This window comes from Emydura macquarii, unplaced genomic scaffold (genome assembly GCF_026122565.2).
Source record: "Emydura macquarii macquarii isolate MOO-44397 ecotype Brisbane River unplaced genomic scaffold, CSIRO-AGI_Emac_v2 contig_75, whole genome shotgun sequence".
Classification (NCBI taxonomy): domain Eukaryota; kingdom Metazoa; phylum Chordata; order Testudines; family Chelidae; genus Emydura; species Emydura macquarii.
The window spans coordinates 9,484,653-9,507,639 of NW_027130212.1; the positions used below are offsets into that span (position 1 = coordinate 9,484,653).

Genomic DNA, 22,987 nt, shown 5'->3' on the forward strand with positions numbered 1-22,987 from the left:
TACCTCATTTTGAGCAAAATTGCAGGGGGATAATGCAAACAAAGCCCTTTGTTTAATTTCTGTTGCTATTCATAAAGCTGGGATGATATTTTATTATTGTTTTTATTATTATTTTTGTTATTTCTGACATACTGTTTTCTTATCAGTCCAATGTAGATGATAGGGCCCTTGATCATTCACTATAACATATGACTTTTCTTTATGTGACAAATAAAGAACTGGTGTGGAACCCCATGTCCTGTTATGAATGTATTTTCAAGGGTGATGTGGAGCTCCAGGGTGGCAAGAATTTGTGTACTTCATGGTTAAGCCACTGAGTAGAGCAGGTGAGTTCCGTTGGTCTCAAATGAGCCATTGTTGCTACCGCTGGCTAGCTGCTTGTCAAAGTTGTACCCCTATACCTCAGACATTGGTGTGGGAGTGTGAAAAGCCTATAAGCAGCACAAGAAGTGGCAGCTGAATTCAAATTGGAAAAAACAAGTCTTTCAAAAGGCTGTTGTTTTTCTCTTTGGATTGATAGATGGCTGTAAGAACAGTTGCTTCCAATCCAGTGTTTCCAGATGTCTTTACTAAGCAATCTTTAGCTTTGAAATATAAGAACTACTAGTTAGCCACAGGGAATGTTGGCATTCAGGAGGTGACGCAGTGTTTTTATAACATAAGATATCCTATACTCCTGAAACTTAATCTACAGTATAGTAAAATTATTAAAATGTGATTTCCTTGCTGCGTGCTATACACATTGCATTGCCATTGCTACAGCATTATTAGTGTTTATTGTTTTCATAGAAAGGGTTAGGAGGGAACTTGATGGTTTGTTATATCACCTCTCTTTTCTTATGGTACTATGGCTATCGATTTCAATTGAGGCACTCAACCTAAAAGTCCCTTGACTTAATTGGGATGGAATGTGGCAGGGCATTATTGGGGAAGGGCTTTTTACAATAAAACTTGTGGAATTCCCCCTTTGGTACAACAGAGCCAAGGACCGCTCACTTTAAAGGCATGTAGCAAAGCTACTCCTCCCTCCGTGGCTTTGAAGAGGGAAGAGGTTAGGCAGTGTGTGTCTGGGTTACAGAGTGAGAGAGGTGGTATTTAGTAATCCTGGCCAGTTGGGGAAAGTTCAGACCTTTTATTGAGTGATCGTACTGTTTGTTCATGTGTTTTAATGTGCCATCATCCTAGGGTGATAGGATCAGCAGAAGTTTCAGAAATCAACTTAAAGACAACCGGTTGGATGATCTTCATCTTTCCCTGTGGTTCCTTTTCTGATCCATGTTAGCAGCTGGCAGGGACAATAATGAGACCCTAAAAATTAGATGCTGTCTGCTATGACTCAAACAAAAATCTCAAGGTGGAAGTAACTGAGTGAGCGATGGGAAGGAAGGGTTACAAAATTTGTTTTTGTTGAAAAAAAAGCAGAGGAAAAGTGTTTAGCAGTCAGCTAGAAAAACAGGAAGGTCAACAGAGAGTTTGGGACATAACCAAAAAAAGCAAACCTATCCAACTGCCTAAACAAGATCATGTGACCTTCTTCTTCTTCTTCTTCTTCTTCTTCTTCTTCTTCTTCTTCAGGGAAGTAGTTTTATATATTGACTGGTTAGGGCAACAAAAATGCTTGCCATTTTCCTTTCACGTAACTACCTCTCAGCCAAACATTTAAGGATAAACCACACAGAATATACAGGTATTATAAAGTTAGTATTTGTCCTCAGTTTGCAAAGGTGGCGTTACTCACAAATAGCAAAGTGAACTGAATAAGATGGATTTTTCCCACACAGGAAGATCTTATAGAACTCCCCATGATACATATTGTGTTAATCAAAGTATTTTTTTTCAGCTTTTGTTTTAGTCACTTCTCTGTTTTCCTTTTAAGCTACAATACATCAGTTACTATAGAAACTGTGGTTTCATTGGTATAAAGGGAATTTAATAAAATCCACAAATGTGTATAAAATCAATCTGCGTATGTTTAAATTGGATATGATGGGCTGGGAAATTAAGTAGATAATGAAAATGTTTGACTGAGATATATGTACATGTTACATATACTTTCACTCACTGTGTATACACCCCACATGCTTGTGCATACAGAGACACTGACTGAAAAATAGAATAAATAATAAAGTAATAAAAGTGTGAAGTCTACATTGCTTATACAAACAGACCTTTGACTTTTTTTCAATTCAGGAATAATTCTTATGGTTTGAAAATACAAAGATAAATACATTTCCTTGGAATATGCGTACATCATTCTTTAGTAATGATTCATTCTTCTCTGATTCTAGTCAACAAACTCCTTAGCTGCTGACAGCTACAGCACGCTAACTCTATGTCCCTTAAAATACAAACATTAAACTGAATCCCTCACAAATAGATGTAGTCTTCTTTCCTTTATTAGCTTTCTTATTCCATAGACAAAGCACAATCAGTAAAGGCGTCATTCCTGTTCTTTAGAAAGAAGTAGATTAGTCCATTTCCTCTTGGGGGTTTGCAAAGTCCTTCAATAGACGTGACTGGAAGAGGAAGAGGCTGAAGATGGTGGCCTAAGGGAATAAACTGCTGGCTTGATAAATCTTTGGGTCTTAAGAGGTCATCTTTTGATGTCTAGAAGAAAGATTGACTTATTAGCAAATATGAGCTGTTACTGCTTTGTGAAATTTGAAAAAAAAAAGTAATATAGTAAACACCTTTGTACAGGAGATACCCATATTTTAAATAGTTATTGGAGCAATGTTTTCATAGTGAAGTTTTTAGCAATTCTTATGGATGCATTTATTTATTTTAACAGTTTCTATGCTTACTAGTGTATTATTTCAGCATTGAGCACTGGGAATGTAAATCAAAAGTTTACCCTGATAAATGCAGCTATGTAATGTAACAAAAACAGCTTTGAAACCTTATGAACTTCAGTAAGAGCTGATAGAAATTAAATGGTACAGTAGCCATACTCTGTGATCAAATTGTTAATAATGAAACTAGAAAACCTCATAGCAGTATCTGTCTGGTATTTGTTTTACATCATCCAGAGTGGAGGAATCAATGGCAACTAGACTAGTACCAGCTAAGGATCTGACCTATTTAGTTTAGTATTGTGCAAACAGGTTAGTTTTCAAATAATGAAGTACATAAGAAAGCATCATAAGGTAGATACAGTAGGGACTGGCTTGTTGCTGTAATTTGCTCCAACCCAGCTTCCTGCCACTGTTAGCTTTGTGCCCAGTGTACTGTCAATGGAACTGAGCGGTGAATTGAGTCCAATAGTGTGTAAAATACCAGGAAGCTTTTTGTATATTTACAACACCCCTATGAGGTAGGCAAATGCCGTTATTCCCATTTTACAAATGGGAGACTAAGTGACTTGCTCAAGGTCACACAGGAAGCCTGTGGCAGAGCTGGGAAATGAATCCAGATATTATAAATCCCAGCCTAGCTCCCTAATTACTGGAGCTGGCCTTCATTTCAATCTGACATTCAAGAACAAATGCAGACCTTAGGCTTATGGAGCATAGTGTTGTGGAAGCACAGGCTGTCTGAGAACTGACTGGGCAATCTACTCGATTTCTAAGACTGTATTGTTTTTAACTTGTATATTCGGAGGTTCGTAAATTAATGCTGCAAGGTGGACAACTCTTCCCTGTGTTTCTGAAAACAAAATAAACGAAGCAGATTGGTATTATTTTTAAATACTTGGTTGCTGAAATGTAGGTGTCCACAATATTTTAAAAATACATTTTAAAAGTTCTTCCCCTGAGGAATGTATATTCTAAGTCCACATTGCGGCTGTCATCCCCTGGCCTTACTTGCCTCCGACTCTTGCTGTGCTCCATGTCCTAGGTGCACATTAATCGAATTGGCAGGAAGGTGCTGATCAGTCACCCAGAGGGAGGGGACCTGATGGACTGATAGTAACATGAGCTTTTCTTTGCCCACCTCCAGAAAAAATTGCTGGAAAACAGAGTTAGCCAACATCAGACCTTACACTTGGGTCTGGGAGGATGTCAAGAACAATGTGAAATATATAGTTTATTTATACTTCCATTGCAACCCAGAGAGAGGTTTTAATGCTGACAGTAAAGCTATGAGTGGACTTGGCACAAGGAGAGACAAAGAGAAGTTTAAGGAGGAGAACCATAGTGCATTTTAGTCCCATAGTTCCTGAGAAGGTAAATCCTACTTTTTGGTACCAGTATAGAGCGCCAGGCTGAGGAAAAAACAACAACAAAAACAAACACAGAAATAAAAGTGAAATTGAAATATCTTTTGAGTATTGGAAAAAGAGTATCAATAAAAAAGAGACTTGCATCTACAAAAACATTACTGGGAAGAAGAGGCTAATGATATTTTCGGGAGTGTGATGGGGCATGCTTGCACCACACTGATTCTCCAAGGGTTAACTCAACCCTGTGGGCTGAGAAGGCCATGCCACCATGCCCCTTCTGGGCATGCTCCAGCTGGAAACTGGATATAAGAGGGAGCCAAGCAGCTCAGTTGGTGCTGGCTACTGAAGGGAGATGATGCAGACTGCTGGCTCTCTAGGGAGCTGTGACAGGCTCCAAACCCAGATCTAATGCATGCAGAGATGCAGACAGATTCCAGGCTGTTGGATGAACCCAGAAAAGGGACCAAGCTGCCAGGAGCTGCACCATTTGAGGACCCTGGAGGACCTGGGGAATAGTGGATTATCTCCATGGAAGACAGGGTAGGAAGTAGCCTAGAGGAGTTAAATGTTGCTACAATTGGGAACTGGGAAGTGTGTTTTGGGAGGATCCTTAGTGGTGAGTACTCCTGCCAGTGCCAGGGCTCTGGGCTGGGGCTTGGAGGAGCAGGGAGGGGCTGAGCCCCTGATCCTGGGTGGCACACACCACTAGGTGGTGACACACTTCCCCAACATGCCAATAGGCCACATTATCCCTCAGAGGTGGGTGACTTTATGGACACTGGCCATTGGGCCATGCCTGCCCTGTGCACCAGGGCCATCCTACTGACACCGGCCATTGGGCCACACCTGCCCTGAGGGATATGGCAGCCATATTGACTCTGCCATATGGCAGCCATATTGACTCTGCCATATGGCAGCCATATTGACTCTGCCATAGGGCAGCCATACAGTTCTGAGAGAGAGAACAGCCACATTGACTTTGGCTATTAAGCTGCACCCCTTGAGGCCAAGGGGGTCGGGTCATACAGTCATTGGGCTATAGCAACCCCTAACCTGCCCCAAACGGGAGTGGGCATGTTTGCCCTGTGACAGGGAGGAATAGTGTAAAGAAATTGTAATGGAAATGTATGTGATTTGCAAGTGCAATCTGTATTTCTAGCTCAGTAGTTCGTTATATTCTGTATGCTCTACCAAATTGGTCAAAAATATAATAAACTCAAATGGCTCAGTTAGAGTCTAAAAAATATTGACACATGCAAACAGGAAAAAAAAGTATTAATATTAAGCATTGCTAAATCAATTCTAGCTGGATTAAAGTCAATTGTTTTGGAGCCTACAGGTTGAGTTTGACATTGAGTTTTATTATGTTTTTTCTCTCCTGGGCCCTAATTCTATAATTTGCTGGGTGCAGCCAGACTGCTGAGCCCATGTAGAGCCTCACTGAAGCTAACAGTGCACAGTAAATTGCAGGACTGGGACCTAAATGAAGAGCAGGATAATGGGTTGAAAAATAGGGCCGGCCAGAAACTAATCAGGGAAAGGGAGAAGAGTAGCCAACAGCTCTACCTGCGCCCAAGCAGGAACTTAGCCTGGGTCTTCTATAACCCAGCCAAATTCCCTAATCACTGGGCTATAGACTCATTCCCTCACCTGAGAAATATTCTCATTGAAACACACACATTTTCACAAAACATTTCAGTTCTGATGAAACAGCATTTTTTAACAGAAAAAGTTTTGTCAAAATTCTTTTGATCCAGCTCTATTACAAAAAGCATGAAGAGGTTTATTACTGAAATCGCTACAAAACTATAAATCCATAAAATTGTTGCTGACATAGACTGGGATCACTATTGTAGTATGAAATATCCTTCACATTTTTAAAAATGAACTGTACTGCTAGCTGGTGTTGTATGCATCTTTGTCAATATAGGGGAGATATTAGGATTCTGCTTTCAGTGTAGTGTACCTTTCACTGTCAAGAGTCTCCCTGCCTGTCCACTGCAAAGCCCTGCTGTGAATCAGTGCAAGACACCTGACACAGAATGAGCATTATTATTTTATTTAATGAGATCTCACCTACAGGCCTCATCCAAGTCAGGAACCCATTGTGCTAAGCACTGTATAAACATACAGGAACTGACAGTCCCTACCAAAGAGTAACATACTGTACAAACTCACTCACTCTTTCGTGTGTACATACATGTGCAGGTTCTGCTCTTGTGTACACAAAGGAAATTGCGTACCTATATTCCACTATTACTAAGACCAGTTCAGTTCCATTGCTGTTAGCAAAGTTGCAGTTGTAGACTTGTTGCTTTGAGCAGGTTTATGTGCTATAGTACTTAAAACACCAGCAGCTGGTCTACATTAAGGCTCCCAATATTTCTAGCACCAATTTAGCTGTTAGTTACAATGGGTCCTGGATTGAATGCCTCTGTAAAAGTATGAGAATAGATTAGTTTGTAGTTTGATTGATTAGTTTGATTCTGATCTTTTCAGAGACTGCCAAGATGGTTGTGGTGTTGTGGGTTTTTTTGGTAATGTGGACACCTGTACGTGGATTGAAACCAAGTCAGTTTTCATATGTTGGTCAGTTAATACAAAAGATAAGAACTTTGGTCATTAATCTCCCAGGCTAGATTCCCTTAGAGGTTTAAAAGTACAGTCTAACCCCACATATGCCTGGGTGGGGTTTTTTCACATTTGGTTTAATTCCATTGACTACAGGGTAATAACTATTTTTTTACAGAAGTGTGTGATCAGAAACAGACCCATAGTACCTGGAGTTTAATGGCTTTATCCCATATCAGTTATTTATACAAGGCTTTTGTATAGCTCCACTCACCATCATTTTTTTAACGTTACATTTCTGTTTTAGGGTCAAAATGTCTGTTTTCATGATTGATTGCTGATATACATTGTTAAACATACATCTCCAAGAATTAAAAACGTAAAGCTTTTAAGATTTTGACTTCTAAGGCCTGGTCCACACCCAGTTTTTGTGGTGATTTAACTATTTCTTATGGGTGTGATTTTTTTTTTTTCCCTAACTGAAATAGCTAAATCTATACCACCTCAGTATGGGTGCAGTTATACTGATGCAGAGGTTCCCTATACCAGCATAGCTTAGTCCAATAAAGATATGGGAATAAGCTATATCAGTGTAAGCACCTTTATACCAGTATAACTAAATCCATACAAAGGATTGTTTTGCTTTAACTATACTGATTTCAAACTAAAACTGTGTAGACAAGCCCTAACGTTTAACTTTCCTCTAAAAGAACATCCTACTTTTAAGATACTTAATAAGGGATGCACAGTTCTTCTGTTCAGACATCCTGGTATCAAGTGCTTGAATTCTGTGTCAAATGTCAGTCTAGTTACTGCTGAGTTATAGTGCCAGCCAGGTTAACTCCAACCAGGATATAAAAGAAGTAGGTGATGGAATAGAAGAGGTTCTGCAGGGAAACCCTAGGAAGAGCTAACTTTTGGGAGAAAGTTTTCACTCAGGTTTATGTTCTGTTACTGTTTATCTGAATTACTAATATTGCCAAACCTACAGAGGGGGTTATTTTGGATCATATACAGTGTGTAGCGTGTATAATATTGGTAGCAGGCTGACAAATCCATCCGTCTTCTTAGACTTGGTCTACACTTACCTCGGCGATTCAGCAGCAGTTGATGGGAGTTACGCAAAGTACGCAAAGAACTTGCGTAACTCCCGTCGACTTCTGTGCTTCTCTTCTGCGTATCATCTTCACTGCACTGCGCCACTTGAGGTGGTTTTAGACTGACCGTTCAGTCGATCCAGATAAGTTGATCTGACAGAGACGACTTTGCCGCCGTCAGTGTAGACATAGCCTTAGTTAAACAGCAAATGAAGGAATTGTACTCCTTCAGACATGGACTCGGTACTACGACTAATAGGAAAAAATAGCATCAATTTAATATCTAAAACCAAAAAAGTTTTTACCAGTTTGAGGCAGATCACCAGTTTCACTGGTATTCACTATTCTAAATCTTGGAGTGGTAGAATTTTTGTGTGAGACTACACTGCATTTGGAGAGGGGTGGAACTAAATTTTGCTCCTACAATGGGATGCAGATATGATCTAATAAACCTTTTCAGTCTTAAGTTCTATAATTCCAATTTGTTTTAAATGACTTAAAGTGATATTTTTTGATGCTTAGAAAAGTTTAAGCTTGTAATGCATGATGATTATTCCTAGGCTTTTCATAAAGTTTGCTTTAGGAAACTAAAATATTTTCTAAGAGAGGGGAACTTCTTTCTGTAACAATACCCTTTTACTTTGTTTCTGTTATACTAAATGGCTATCCTTCTAGCTGTAATCCTTCTATTCTGCAGCAGAATGATAGTTGGTCAATATATCATTATTGATTAGTTTCATTCTGATTGGTTTAGCAAACTTTTATGCTATGTTTGTCCCTAGACAGCCAGTCGGACTAGTTTATCCACAGACTAGTTTATAAATGTGTCCCTTTGCTGATACATTGAGCCACATAACAAATATGTTATATAAGCCAACTGAATAATAACATAGTTGTTGATGAACCATGACACTTAAATATGCACTTAAAGAGAGGCATGAAAATAAGTGTGCCTAAAGTTATGCATCAGATTAATTAGGGTCGTGGTAATCAAACATCAATCTCTGCAAGTTTCTGAGTAGACAGATTTCCATTGGCATTACGAAACATTTGTCTATAAAACACATTTTTAAAAGCATGCACTATATCTTTGAGTGGGCTGACCTTTAAATTAATAACTTTTGTTTTAACTTCTTAATTAAAACGAAATAGCTTACAGCTTTAGCAAAGACACTGACTGTAAATTTGAATAAACAGCAATCCTGCAACCTGAGTAGTCTAATTCTAATGGCATCATATTATGCAATATTGTTCAATTGATAGTCACGCTCCTGTGATGGTCCACACTGCTTTTGATGTATTCCTCAAGTCTCACAAATCCTTTCTGAATCACATTCAGGAAACCGTCATGATGCCGTGATCTTGTTTTCAATGTTATTTGATGATCCGTTTGGCTCCTATTCGTGAAATAGTCTGAACTTTTTTTACTGATGGCATGCCAGCTTAGCAATGTGATTTTTCAACTTGTACGTCGTGATGCTAACCAGTAAACCACAGTACCTTGGTAAGTGCAGAATGTCTTGTTTTCCCAAATTTAAATCTCTGGTGGGTATTGGCAGCATGCTGAAAATCTAGTTATGTTATCAATTACATGTCTTTCCCGGCCCAATTTCTGTGTGTAAAGACATCTGATTAATGAAATTGGGTTGAACTAGTTCTCCTTATTTCTTTTCTTATTACCACATATAAAGTAGTTCAGAAATGCCTCAGGAGGAGAGATCAAGGAGTGGGTGTGCACCTCAAGTTAAGAAGTCAGGTTAGGTTCCTACAACTCAGCTATCCCTGATTTAAATGGATTTAATTTAATTTTTTTTATCCAGTTAGGTAAATGAAGAGATCTTTTCAATTGATTGGCTAACTGTTCCATTATTGACCTGCCTAATCCTCTTGTTACTGTAGCTTTCTATAAGAATATATGTTAATAAGCCAATTTTTTTACTCTCATAAAGCTCAGTTTTTAGCCCCGTACACTGATTATGTTTAAAATCATATTTTTGGGGTGGGGAAAATGGACATCTAATGGCAAATCCTAAAGATTGATCATTCAGCATCTGATACAGCTGCAAGGCGTTCTCCATAAAGGAGTTTATAGGATATTTTGCAGCTCTCAGATTCTCTGGTACCAGTCCATTTTCAAGAAGTAATTTAGAGCAGAGCAGGGCTGCTTCAAGCTGAAGTGGTCCTGAGGGGGGGCACTCTGGTAGCTGGGGCATAAGTGCAATGTGGCCATTCCCCTTTCACTAGGTTGTGTAAAGGGGTGGAGGATGTAAAGCAGGTTATACCACATCTAAATCACTTGCGGATTCCCTTTTACAAGGGGTTTCCTCAGTTGGCCACATAAACCTGCTGTAAATCTGTTTTGCACCACTGAAAATCTGGCGTATACTGTATATTTCCAAGCATTTGCCTGGGAAGCATACAGTATTTCAACACAAATTGTGCATAACAAACACTAATTGTGTAAAAGAAGACAGAAATTTGGACCAACTGCAAAAATTTGGACCAACTTTTTATTTGTAAAAGTAAAGCACCTGAGCTACAGTAAATTCACCTTTAATGACAGGACAAGAAGCAATGGGCTCAAATTGCAGAAAAGTTGGTTTAGGACATTAGGAAAACTTCCTAACTGTCAGGGTAGTTAAGCACTGGAATAAATTGCTTAGGGAAGTAGTGGAATCTCCATCATTGGAGGTTTTTAAAAGCAGGTTAGATAAACACCTGCCAGGGATGGTCTGGAAAATGCTTGGTCCTGCCATAAATGCAGGGGACTGGACTAGATGACCTAGCCAAGTCCCTTCCAGTCCTATGATTCTGTGATTAGATAAATGCCCTTTTCTAATACAAGTTACCTATTGCCTTTAACAGTTTCACAAAGTAACCCTTCCCTTAGAGGAGATCCAGCATTTCACATGCCCATGTTTAATTGCAAGAATTCAAACCATACTAAACCCATTGTAGCCGAGCTCAACATAGACATTTGTGTTTGAGGTTTTTTGTGGGACGATGGTTGCAAGTGGTATATAAGACAGGGAATGTAGATGAAAAGTCCATTCCAGAAGCTGATTTGAATACATCTGCTGTATATGCTTCTTCTCCCACCCCCCATATTGAACAGAATTTTATAAATGAGCCACCACGTAATGCAAACCCATGAATACCCCATACATCAGACTGAGCCATTGAAATGACTGCTAGAGTCAGGCTTACAACCTGGCTTCTCTCATTTATTCTTGAAATGAATTTGTAAATCAATGTTTAGCTAATAACCCATCATTAAATCAACAAAGGATATCACTTCATCTCGCAAATGTTGCTGCATGAGAAATAAGCCTATCTCTTCCAAAATTATAACAGTGATCTATGCAGTAAGATAGCCATTTGCTTGATAGCACTCTGCAGAGATGGAATTTTACAATTTTTGCAATACAATTCTTTAACATACACTTCCCTTGTATGCCTTAGCCCTGATGGTGAAGGCTGGTTTACATCAGAAACTTACAAGCTACAGGATTATTGTCAATAAACCTGAAGATGTAATTTGAGCGATAATGAAAGAACATTTCATTGAGAACCTCCAGAGAGTCCATTTCACAAGATATAATTGGAAGGGGGCTAAGAGCCTCCTGCACCAATTTCCAAACTAAGCATCACAACCGCCAAGATGTGTATGTTTTAAAGCTGTCTAGGGAAAAAAGGGTAATATAATCAATAACAATAGGAGATTAGAATACAGTCAGGCATCTGAGTTTAAGTTGCTACCGGAAGGGAATGAAGGAGAAAAAGTCTAAAATTGTTTTATAAAACAGGCTTTAGGGGTTTTATAATTGGTGCCCTGAAAGGTCACCCAGAAATATATCCCTAACATTCCTTATTTTCTACCTCTTTAAAGACATAGGGACAGATTCTGAGCTGAGGTGAACTTGTGCAACTCCACTAACTATCAGTTTACCATGACGGAGGACCTAGCCCTTCACTTTTATTAAACATGGACCCAAATCAGAACATTTTATTGGCGTGGATGGGAGCCTGACTCAGACCACTTCTAGTTTCAGTTTTGCAAGATCGAATCGTAATCAATGTGGTTTTTCAAAATCATATCAAACCCACTTCCAGTTTCACCCGTCACTGAAACCATTTCTAGAACTGGAAGCTGGTGCAGAATAGAACAGCAAGCATATTTAGCAGTGCCTTTTGCCAGGAGTACATGACAGCAGCCAGTGCTCCATGTTTTGCACTGTCTACCTGTTTGTTTCCAGGTAGAGTTTAAGGTGTTAATTTTAACCTCTAAACACCTGAATGATTTAAGACTTCAGGGGTGGCCTCTTTGCCTGTGTGATACTGCTAGTGCTGTAGTCAAAAGTGGTACCTGAGCTGGAGCCCTGTCAGTTTGAGTCAGTGACTTGCTGACTGTTTTTATTCCAGTGATTTTTGGCTTTGGAACCTATTTTCCTCCTTCGTCCAAAATAGTCCAGATCCACTGACCTTTAGGGCATAGTTTCTCAACCTGGGGGTATGCAAGACATAGGCAGGGAGTACCCAGGGAAAAACTGAGTGAAGGGGAGGGGGGCAGCAGCTGCCGACTTCTGGGGAAGTTGGGTGGCAGCAGCAGCCTGCTTCCCACCCAGTCCCAGCTGGGAAGTGAGTGGCAGCCGCCGGCTCTTGGGGTAGGTGGCCGGCAGCTGCCCGCTTCCTGCCGGGTCCCAGCTCCAAGGTGGGAAGTGGGTGGCAGCCCCCAGCTTCCGGGGGAGTCGGGTGGCAGCCCCCTTCTTCCTGCCTGGTGCCAGCTTCCAGCTGGGAGGCAGGTGGTAGCCACTAGCTTCTGCGAGAGGCAGGCAGCAGCCTCTTGCTTCCACCGGGTCCTAGCTCCCAGGTGGGAGGTTGGTGGCAGCCTCCTGAGTCTGGCGAGCTGGGCTTGCAGCTGGGTGGCAGCCACCCACGCCCCAGCTCTGAGCCAAGGGACAGCCTCCAGCGCCCCGGCTTGAAGACAGGCAGCAGCTGCCTGCCCACATCCCTGGGTCCCAGCTGGCGCGGAAGCCTCCTCTGCCCCAGCTTGGATTGGGTGGCAGTTGCCCCCCTCCCTGGCTCAAAGCCCAGGGCCCAGAAAACTTGTCAATTTCACTGCTCTAGCTGAGGAGTGAAACTGACAACTATGACAGCCCCAGATTTCACCAGTTACCCTCTTTTCCTGTCTCTCTCGCCCTCCTTCCTCCTCTCGAATCTATGGCAAAAAATTTGGTGCAGCGCTTTATATTCCCCAGCATTGCCACGCCGCTCAAAGCCTCCTAACTTTGGCCGACATCACCTCTAGCCCACTTACATACTTGAGTTGTGCACCCCTTGTGTAAAGGTGGTAACCCTACCCACACTAGAGCTGACATCTGTCATATCAAGGCCTTGTATACTCAGCCCTTCTTCCAACATATCACTCACATTAGTCTGTAAATATAAAATTCCGTGGAATATTGAGTGTTGGGGTACTTATTAACATTTTCAGAAGTTAGGGGGTACTTGCTACAAAAAAGGTTGAGAAACACTGCTTCAGGGTGTGTTCCAAGTCCTATCTATTTATGAAGACTCTTGGGAAGAGATATAAGGCCTGGTACTTGAGGATGAGCTTTCACTTGGATTTGTTTTATGTCTGTATGGTTATTTTCTGGTTTGGGAGGCAAGACAAAGCTCCTGAATTACTTTTTAATGCAATTGTATCTTTAATTTGTGTCAAAGATGCATAGAACCTGGGGAAGATGCTTTTTCTTATGTTTACTGCAAATATAAATAAGTAAAATATAGTTTTCCATGGTTACCTTTCCTATTTGCAATAATGATGTGCTGTTTACAGCACTCTACAGCTTTTGATCAATAGTTAAATACTCTTGATAACAAATGAACATTCAATTTAGAAATAATATAAACCATTTGTTGCTAACTTTCTAAACACTGAAAGAGCAATGCATTTTTGGTCTCTTCTATGACCCTGAGATCAACTTTTACGACAAGGTACTCAGCTGGTATAACTCATTAGTCATGTAGCTATTTCAGTTTACACCAGCTAAGGCTCTGCCCTCTAAAGTTTCTCATCAGTTCTGCTTTTGTTTTAGAACTGAGTTTGCATATTTCCTGGGTGTTTGAAAGGGAAAATTTAAATATTACAACAAAGGTGTGTTCAGAGATTTTCTCAAATATGTCTCCCTATTAGGATTTTCTCTGATAAAGGTGTTTCACTTCTGGGTCCAAAAACCCTCAGCAACAGAAATATTATAAATAACAGTTTGGATTTTTAATTTTAAAACAAATATTTTGCATTTAAAAACTTTTGTTTGTAGCTAAAAGTTACAAAAATAAACCTCACTGCCACCATCTCTGCTAAATGAAGTAAACATTTAAAGGAGAAGACATCGTTCATTATTACCAGTTGGTAAAGATATCCTTTAAGATACTGAAAATCCAGAACAATATATTTCTTTTTAATAATTCTCCATATTATCAGCAAATTTCTTTTCCCATAACACTGACCTCCATTTTCCACATTCTGACTTCCTATGGCAAGAAGTGGATGGTATGAAATAATTAGAGACAGAGTTGACATTTTAATTCAAATGATGAGAACTCAACTACTGTAACTAGCTATAATGCTGGTATATTTCTGAAGTTGCATTTGGACACCAAGAAATAACTGTACAGCAGTGGGGCTCAGCCTTTGCCAGATGGAGAGTCTCTATGCCATTGAACAGTGTCATAGAAAGCTGCAAAATATTCACAGCATAGTGACCTGACATTGTGTAACCATCTTTATATCATAACTTCCTATCAACATATGTGATGTCACATCACTGCAAGACAGCATCACCCATCTTACTGCTGATCATGTCCTTTGTGGAATTAGTTACTTACGAAAGATATGAAAGTTATCATGGACACTTTTACTGGTTCCCAGGACAGTTTTCTGGTTCATAGAATGGCTGCTTTATCCTCAAACTATGCAGCATGGTTTTGAGGATTCTGTACTTTAAGGCATAACTATGCAGACACACGCATTGCATCAAAGCAAATAAACTTTTATCTTGTCTCCTATATGATGCTGTATTATTTTTATGTAATTTATAATTATACATATGTATATGGCACCGTAGTTGTGTACGGCATTTTGCACTGATCCTTGCCTGGAAGAGCATGTAATTCATTCACAGATTCATAAAATTTAAGGCCAAAGGGGACCATTAGATTATCTGGTCTGGCTTCTCATATATATCACAGGCCATGAACTTTCACCCAGGTACCACTGTATTGAGCTGAATAACTTGTGTTTGGCTAATGCATATTTTCCAGAAAGGCATGTAGTCCTGATTTGAAGACATCAAGAGATGGAGAATCCAACACTTCCCGTGTTAGTATGTTCCACCCTCCCTGCTAAAATGTATGCCTAATTTCGAATTTGAATTTGGCTGGTTTCAGCTTCCAGCCATTGGTTCTTGTTATGTCTTTCTCAGCTAGATTAAAAAGTCCTTTAATACTCAGCATGCTCTCCCTGTGAAGGTACTTATGCACCGTAATAGTCACCTCTCTCAATCTTCTTTTTAAGAAATTGTGCTCTTTATAGTCTTTTACTGTAAGAGATTTTCTATAGCATTTGAATCATTTTTGCACACCTTCTTCCGTTTTTTAACATCCTGTTTAAAATGTGGACACTATAGTGGGCACAATATTCCAGTATTGGTCTGACCAATGCCATATACAGAGGTCAAATCACCTCCCTATTCCTACCCACTACTTCCCACTTTAGACATCCAAGGATTGCATTAGTTCTTTTTGCCACAGTATCACACTGGGAACTCACATTGAGTTGGTTGTCCACTATGACCTCTACATTCTTTTTCAGAGTCAGTTTTTCAGACTACATTCCCCCATTCTGTAGGTAGGGCCTGCATCCTTTGCTGTAGATGTATAACTGCCTTTGGATGGATTAAAAAGCATTTTATTTGAATGGGCCCAACTTCCCAAATGATCCAGATCACATTGTAGGAATGTTTTGTTCTCATAATTTATTACTTTGCCAATCTTTGTGTCATCGAGAAATTCTATTGGCAGTGATTTTATTTGTATTTTCATATCACTGATGAAAATATTGAATAGCGTCAGGCCTCGTACCAATCCCTAAAAAACCCCACATAAAATACCCCCACTCCATGATGATTTTCCATTGACAGCTACTTTTTGAGGTCTCAGTTGTTGTGCAGTCTTTGAAAGTGGTTTAAGCTAAACAGGAACAAAGCACTCAGAATGAACATGTCCGCACATGGAGTTGGTTGGGAATACCTATGTGCTTTAAATTCACACCCTACCTTTAATCCAAATTAATTTTCAAGACTGGAGAAGTTTTCTGTTTTGTTTGGTGAATTTGTACAGCTGAATGTGGAAAAAAAAGTAGGGTTAGATTGGCATTTGGCGACTGAGACTATCTCTCACTTTTTTTAGCATTCACAGAAGGATTGGTGTGTGAAAGCCTGCTCAAATAGGTTAATTAGTTTACAGGATTTTCAAATATTATTATTTGAATTATTGTAGTGCCAAGGAGCCCTAGTCATGGACCATGACCTCATTGTGCTAAGTGCTGTACAAATATAGAACAAAAAGACAGTCTCTGACTCTTTTTTTTTTTTTTTTTTTTTTTGTACTGTGTTTCCCTAGGGGAGCTGTTCAAATTTTATTCATTGGAGACTGGCTTTTTTTTTAAACACTTTGTTTTGTTTTCAGGTTTTGCATATAATATACTTTTTTACGTATAAAAAATGCTATAGTTTGGTTACTGAGTTCAGTTTCTTCACTTTATAAATAGCTGATGTCCCTTTGCTATTCCCTCAGTATTCATTATTATTTGGATTTTTTTTCTTCATAGTGCTGCTCAGCAACCTGTGACCTGTCAGACCTGTCAAATATCTACTCGTTGTTCCCTGCTAGTGGTTATCAAACAGGACTTTCCATTGCTAAGACAGGGAAGGCCAACATTGTGATGGACACTTGAGAATAGGCAGCTGTAACAAAAGAAAAAAGTCCAAAAGACTTGTGAGAAGGAGTACAAAGATGGAAAAGGAAAGAGGCAAGGAGACAACTTTAAAAAACAAACAAACTTGAGTGTGGGAGAAGAGGAGTGGGGAAGATCACTTTAGCTAGCAACTCTTTGTATGAGACTGTATTTCAATAGGCAGATGGAAGTATGGTACTATTCAAAATACATTATTAATCATTCTAGTTTTCCCAGGAGAAAACAAGGATAAGAAAGATGAAGCCGTGTTCTTGAAATGGAATGTATTCATGGTCAACACCACTCTCTTTCTGATTACTAGATATACTCAATACTCTGTATTGGCACCATTGTGTGATAAAACATTTGCAGTGTGCATGGTGGATATCTTTTTCTTAAGGATCTCTTCAGCGAGATGGAAAGTAGGGTCAAAATCCCCTTAACAAAAATAAAAATGAAGCAGCACTAACTCATGGATTGCCTTCTCACTTCCAAAAATTAGATTTTTTTTTCTACCTCAGCATGATGATTCTAGCTTACAAGTATGTCCATAATAAGTCTAGTGTGGAGGATTATAATGCTTCATTTCAATGACAATCCTGGAGTAAGTTTATCATAGATTCAATTCACTGCTGTGAGTCTGTGGCTACAGTTACTAAGAAGAGCTCTCAATGAAAGAATTTGACTATGCATGGAAAAGCATGGACCAAATTTATCCATGTTGTAACTCAGTTGCCTTCATTAGACTTACATTAGGGAAAGATTTGGCACAATGCATTTAGCCATTACTCTGCAGGGGGATACTGTTCATAGAAAGCTATTTTCCATTTTGTTGCTCTGCTACTTACATATTTCATTCTCTGAGTAGTAAAAGTGGATGATGATGGTGGATATTCAGGAATTTATTCCTTTTACAATGAAGTTCTTATGCAAAATAATTTAATAACCTTGTGTTATGGAACAAGATTGCACACCTAACAGATTCAGGTTCAGCTGAAGCAGCATCAGGCTTTATTCCAAGAACACAGCATCTAGCAGGTAATACAACAGGCAGCCATTGCATTGACTGACTTGCACTCAGTGAGGTTTTTATATAGCCAGCATAGGTGGTCTCTGGTGGACAACAACCAATAGGGGGTAAAATATACTAATTCAATTACAAGCCCTGCCCCTGTGTGAGTTCCTTACTAACAGGATCAATTCCAAGGCTACATGAGTTCTTTATACACTGAAGATTTTGGTATGAATCACTGGAAGTACAAAGAACCAAGTACAAACTCCTGCAAAGAAAGTGCAAGGTACAGGAGGTGAAGAAAAATCAAACAAAGATGTTATTGTATATAAATATCTCCATCAATTTAATAGAAAATATTAGTAAATAAAGGCCTTTATATAGCACTTCCAATGTTCAAACACTGAATAAATATTAACTAATTAATCCTCACAACACTGCTGTCAAGTAGGTGTGTATTATTATTCCCATATTGCTGATGGGTGAACTGATTTGTTAAAACCCACAAATCAGGATGTGCATTTAACCATGTGTTGACAGAGTAATTGTCATGTAAAAGTCAAACATACGGCTACCGAAAAAACCTGTATCTAATCAATCAGATGTATTTCTTGATTTATGGTTCCAAGTAATCAACTGACCATCTTAGAAAGGCAAATTCAGAAGGGAATTTTTCATTCTTGGTTTTGAGCTCAATGGGTTAAGTGTTTTGTTTGCATCAGAGTGTTTTTTGCTCTCCAAGCGCAAAAAAAAACAAAAACCCAAAGATAAACAAAAAAAGACATTGAAAAATAGAATAGAATGTAGATAGCAGAATTATCATCAAGCTTTTCCATATATTGTTGCTAAAAGGAAAAACACAATTTCCCCCTTCATAAACCTTAGAGCAAACCTAACACAATATTTGCCAAGTACTGTTATCTATGAAATTGCATCTACTTACCTAGCTTTTATGTGCAAATGTCTATTGTATTGTATGTACTGCAGAAGTAAGCATAGTACCTGCAAATTTTAAATATTAAAAACTAAAAATGCAGCCTAAAGTGGTCTATTGAATCATTCTTTCAAACTGAAGTTGTTTCTTTGATTCATTGTTCACTTTGAAATTCTGTCTTTGCTTTTTATTCTCCTTAGCCATATCACCTAAAGCTTGTAGAAAAGTGGTATTTAAAATGCAGTTAATTACTCAAATGCTGTATATGAGGGAAAAATAAGTAATAATGGGTAGCTGTGAATAGAGCTGGGTGCATAGCTAATTTTTTGGTTCACTGTCACTTCTGAATGTATTTATTTATTTTTAATTCAGGCTGGGTCAAACCAAAACTGAAAAGTAAAACTTTTTGGCAAATCAAAAAAGATGACAAAATTTCATTCTGGTTAAACAAAATGTTTTGTTAAGCCCTGTGAGTGGTATAGGAAGAGCTGATAGTAAGTACCCTCTCCATAATCTTTACCTCAGGGCTCATTAAGAATGTGGGATACACAGATTCAATTCCCCCACTCTGCTCACTGTTGAGAAGGGATTGGATCTTGGATCTCCTACATCCTAGTTGACTGTCCTAAGGACTAGGCTAATTAATCACTCAAGTTCTCATTTTGGCCCAATGAATATTTAATTAGTTATACACAGTGGAACAGCATACAGAGTAGAGACTCAGAGAGCCTCACTCCAGACTAGCCCAGTAGTTAGGGACTCTCCTGCAACATGGATGACTGAAGTTAAAATCCATTCTCCAGAGTAGGAAATTGAAGCCAGGTTTTTCGCCTTGTGGTTAGGGCATTCACCCACTAGGCTAAAGACTACAAGGATCATGATAGCAGCACTTCCTCCACCCAAGTCCCCCTGAATCTTTAGCCAAAACTATTTGGCAAATTCATGTCAAATTCACTAATTTTTTCAAGTTGACTGAAACTACAATTTTTGGCATGTAAATTAGTCTTCCAAAACACTTCCCCCATCTCTAGTTGGGGTCAGTGGTATATTCACAATAAACTGCTTTCATGTCTAGTGAATTCTGGTAGGTTTGCCTCAGCATTTACCTAACCTGGGTGCCATTTATTGCATGGCATATTGCTTGCATTCACTAATTAGCAGTATTTCAGTGTGATGTTTTCTGTTGTAATAGCTTTGACCTACTCTGTTTAACAAATACATCATCATAAAATTAACTCTCCAAATCAGAGATTGGACTTTTAATTGCAAATTTATAACAATCACCTTGCTAAATTTGATGTTATGGTGTATTTCTTTTTTTCTCATATATCTGAAATATTGTCCCAAATATTTAGATAAGGGTTTCCTTTTCTTCCAACATATTTTATTACTTTTACTGAAGCTTTTTTAAAGAGATTCATTCAAAGAAAAAATTAGGTTTGAAAAATCTGAGTGGTGTTGTGTTATATAATCACGTACATAACATGTTCTTTCTGTAGAATTTGAATTAAATTTAAAATTGCAGCATCTGCTGGAAACCTTGCATGACAATACCATTTACTAGTATCCAGGCAATGAAAGCTAAGGAACAATGGTTCTGATTAAGCAAAGCATTTAAGTATATGCTTTTCTTTAAACAGGTGAATAATCCTATTGGCTTTAATGGGACTATTTACATGCTTCAAGTTAAGTATATATTTAAGTGCTTTGTTGAATCAAGACAATGTTTTTTTTAGGAAGGACATGAAGGTCTGATCTGAAGCACATTGAAGTTATTTGAATGATTCAGTTGATTTCAGGAGCCTTTGAATCAGGACCAAGTTAAGATTTACTATGATGGGATGATAAATTTTGTAATTTTCTTCAAAACATTTTAATTCATTTTAATCTCTTGTGTGTATTTGGTCTGGCCAATTATTAAACATAGTGATATATTATGTGCTGTAATATGAAGTAGTACTTATGTACTTATATAAGATGTATCAGAGATGGAATATGTGAAATGGAAACCATTCCACATATAAATAGGAGACTGGAAGGAATGTACTAGAATGTTGATGATGTATCATATTAGCAACATGTATATTGACATGGAGTTTCCATCCCCATGTTACTGAATTTGATTTTCTCTTAAACTCTCCCAATGAGTTGTGATTAATCTATATTTAATTTAAAGTATTCAGTAACGTCCCACTTTTCTATTTCATGAAGTCTCTCTCCTTTTTCTGCAGCAGCTTTCTAATATTTTATGATGATACAGATCATAGTCAAACATGCTGTACATAAGCTCAAAGAGAGATCTTTCTAATGACTCATAATTAGTTTGATAGCCAGTACTATTAGACCATCCATAGTATTTTCTCCCCCACTGGTTAGTTTCATGATCTGTGACACTTTCGTGGGAATTACAGAGACTGTAAAAGATGCATTTAGTTTAAATTGAATGTTTTCTACCTGTGACTATAGTTGTTTAAGTATTGGTATCACATGACCAGCATGAATGTGGCTGTCTGAAACCTATTCTGTTCAATGTAATTATTGCCATTGTGGAACATAAAATAGGAGGATAGCACCAGTCTTAAATTTCCTATATTTTCCTAATTTAATTAGAAACTGTTTGATAAATCCAAGGCCTATAAGCAGAGCTGATCAGAAAACATTTGGTTGGTTTTATTCCCATTGAAAATGTTGGATTTTCTTTGAAAGACTAGAAATGTTCAGTTAAACTGAACAGTTGTATGTTTTTTCAATGAAAAGTCAAAATTTTTCTTGGGAAGCTGACACTCCTCCACCATTGAATCAATCACAAAGCCAATTTTCAATTTTAAAAACGTTTCAATAGAATTATTTTATTAGCCCCATTTGTAAGTCTTCACTGCTCAGTTTGCCATGAGCAATTAATGCTTTATAAATTAGAAACCCTTGATGCCTCTTGCCCATAGGGCTGTTACAACACATTTCAATATTTGAGACTTCATGGTAATGAATTTGTTTCTGAAAGGATTTTTGTTTAGACTTTATTGACTTTTTAAAGTGTTTTTTTTTTTTTTTTTTTTAAACATGTATGTAAAAAATGGTAGGATCCTCAAGCTTCTGCCAACTTTCTAACCCTTCCCCCATCCCATGCCTGGTGCATGATGGGGAACAAATGTTGTAACTTGCGCAGGTGGATAACAGTTCCCAGAGTACAGCATGTTTCAGCCCCTCTCCTCGCCTATCTTAGAATGCTGCCTACACTAAGGAACGTGGAATCTAAAAAGGCCTGGATCTGCACTAGCTGATGATTCTTCTGTGCATGGAGAATCTTTCACTGCTGTCTTAAGACAGCTTTATATTTGCTTTGCACTGCTGGAGCAGCACAAACAGAGCTTAAGAGAGCCTGAGTATCTGGTCGATAATGCTGGACCCAATGTTCTAAGTGTCATGCCGTTTGGAGTGGCTTACAAGCATAAATGCCAACCGCCGAGAAGACTGTCAAAAAGCTGAGCAAAAACCACAGAGTGGCTGCATTCTCTATAATTAGATTCCACCTACCCAGTGACAAATGTGAACTCCTAAAGCACTATAACCATCTTACCACAGAGTCAGACAGTTCCCTTGCCACCTAGCCATACTGTACCTAGACCATCTATCAATATTTGTTACTCACAGGCCCAAAGGACTGGCCACTTACCATAGGTCAACTGTACTTCAGATCTCAAACAAAAGACAATGCTTGTAATCAATCCTGTAATAAATTAACTAAAGGTTTACTAACTAAGAAAAAAATATGAGTTATTGACAAGGTTAAAGTAAATAAAGATATACTCACAAATGAGATACAGTCTTAAGTTCCAAAAGATAATAGCAGCTGCTATAATATGAATGCTTTATAAGTCTCTTCGGACTAACCCAAGCTAAAGAGGTGGGGGTCCTTGCTTATGCTTAGAAATCCACATCCATCAGAGTCTAAGCTGCTTCGGAATAATAGTTTTTCCTTAATAGGCATTTTTATTCCCTTTCCCCAGCTTTCAAGCTGTGATCAGACAAGGGCTTGAGCATGTACCCTTTTCAGGACTTTCGGTGCAGCAATCAACAAAGTCTATTGTCCACAGTGGCTTGTCTGATGTATGTAGACCTTCTCTTGTTGGGAAGGAGATAACACTTCTTGTGGTGAACTAGTATTTTAGACTTGATAATGCTTCTCTCCTAA

General features: G+C 38.6%; 1 long non-coding RNA gene across 2 annotated transcripts in view; it reads left to right on the plus strand.

The window, feature by feature from the left end:
* The first annotated feature begins 4,557 nt into the window (after positions 1-4,557).
* LOC137149476 (uncharacterized) overlaps positions 4,558-22,987 on the plus strand; it is a 71,359-nt gene continuing 52,929 nt past the window's right edge. For both annotated transcript variants that reach the window (XR_010918785.1, XR_010918784.1), the window contains exon 1: positions 4,558-4,702. This is a non-coding gene — a long non-coding RNA (uncharacterized lncRNA). The remainder of the gene's footprint in view (positions 4,703-22,987) is intronic.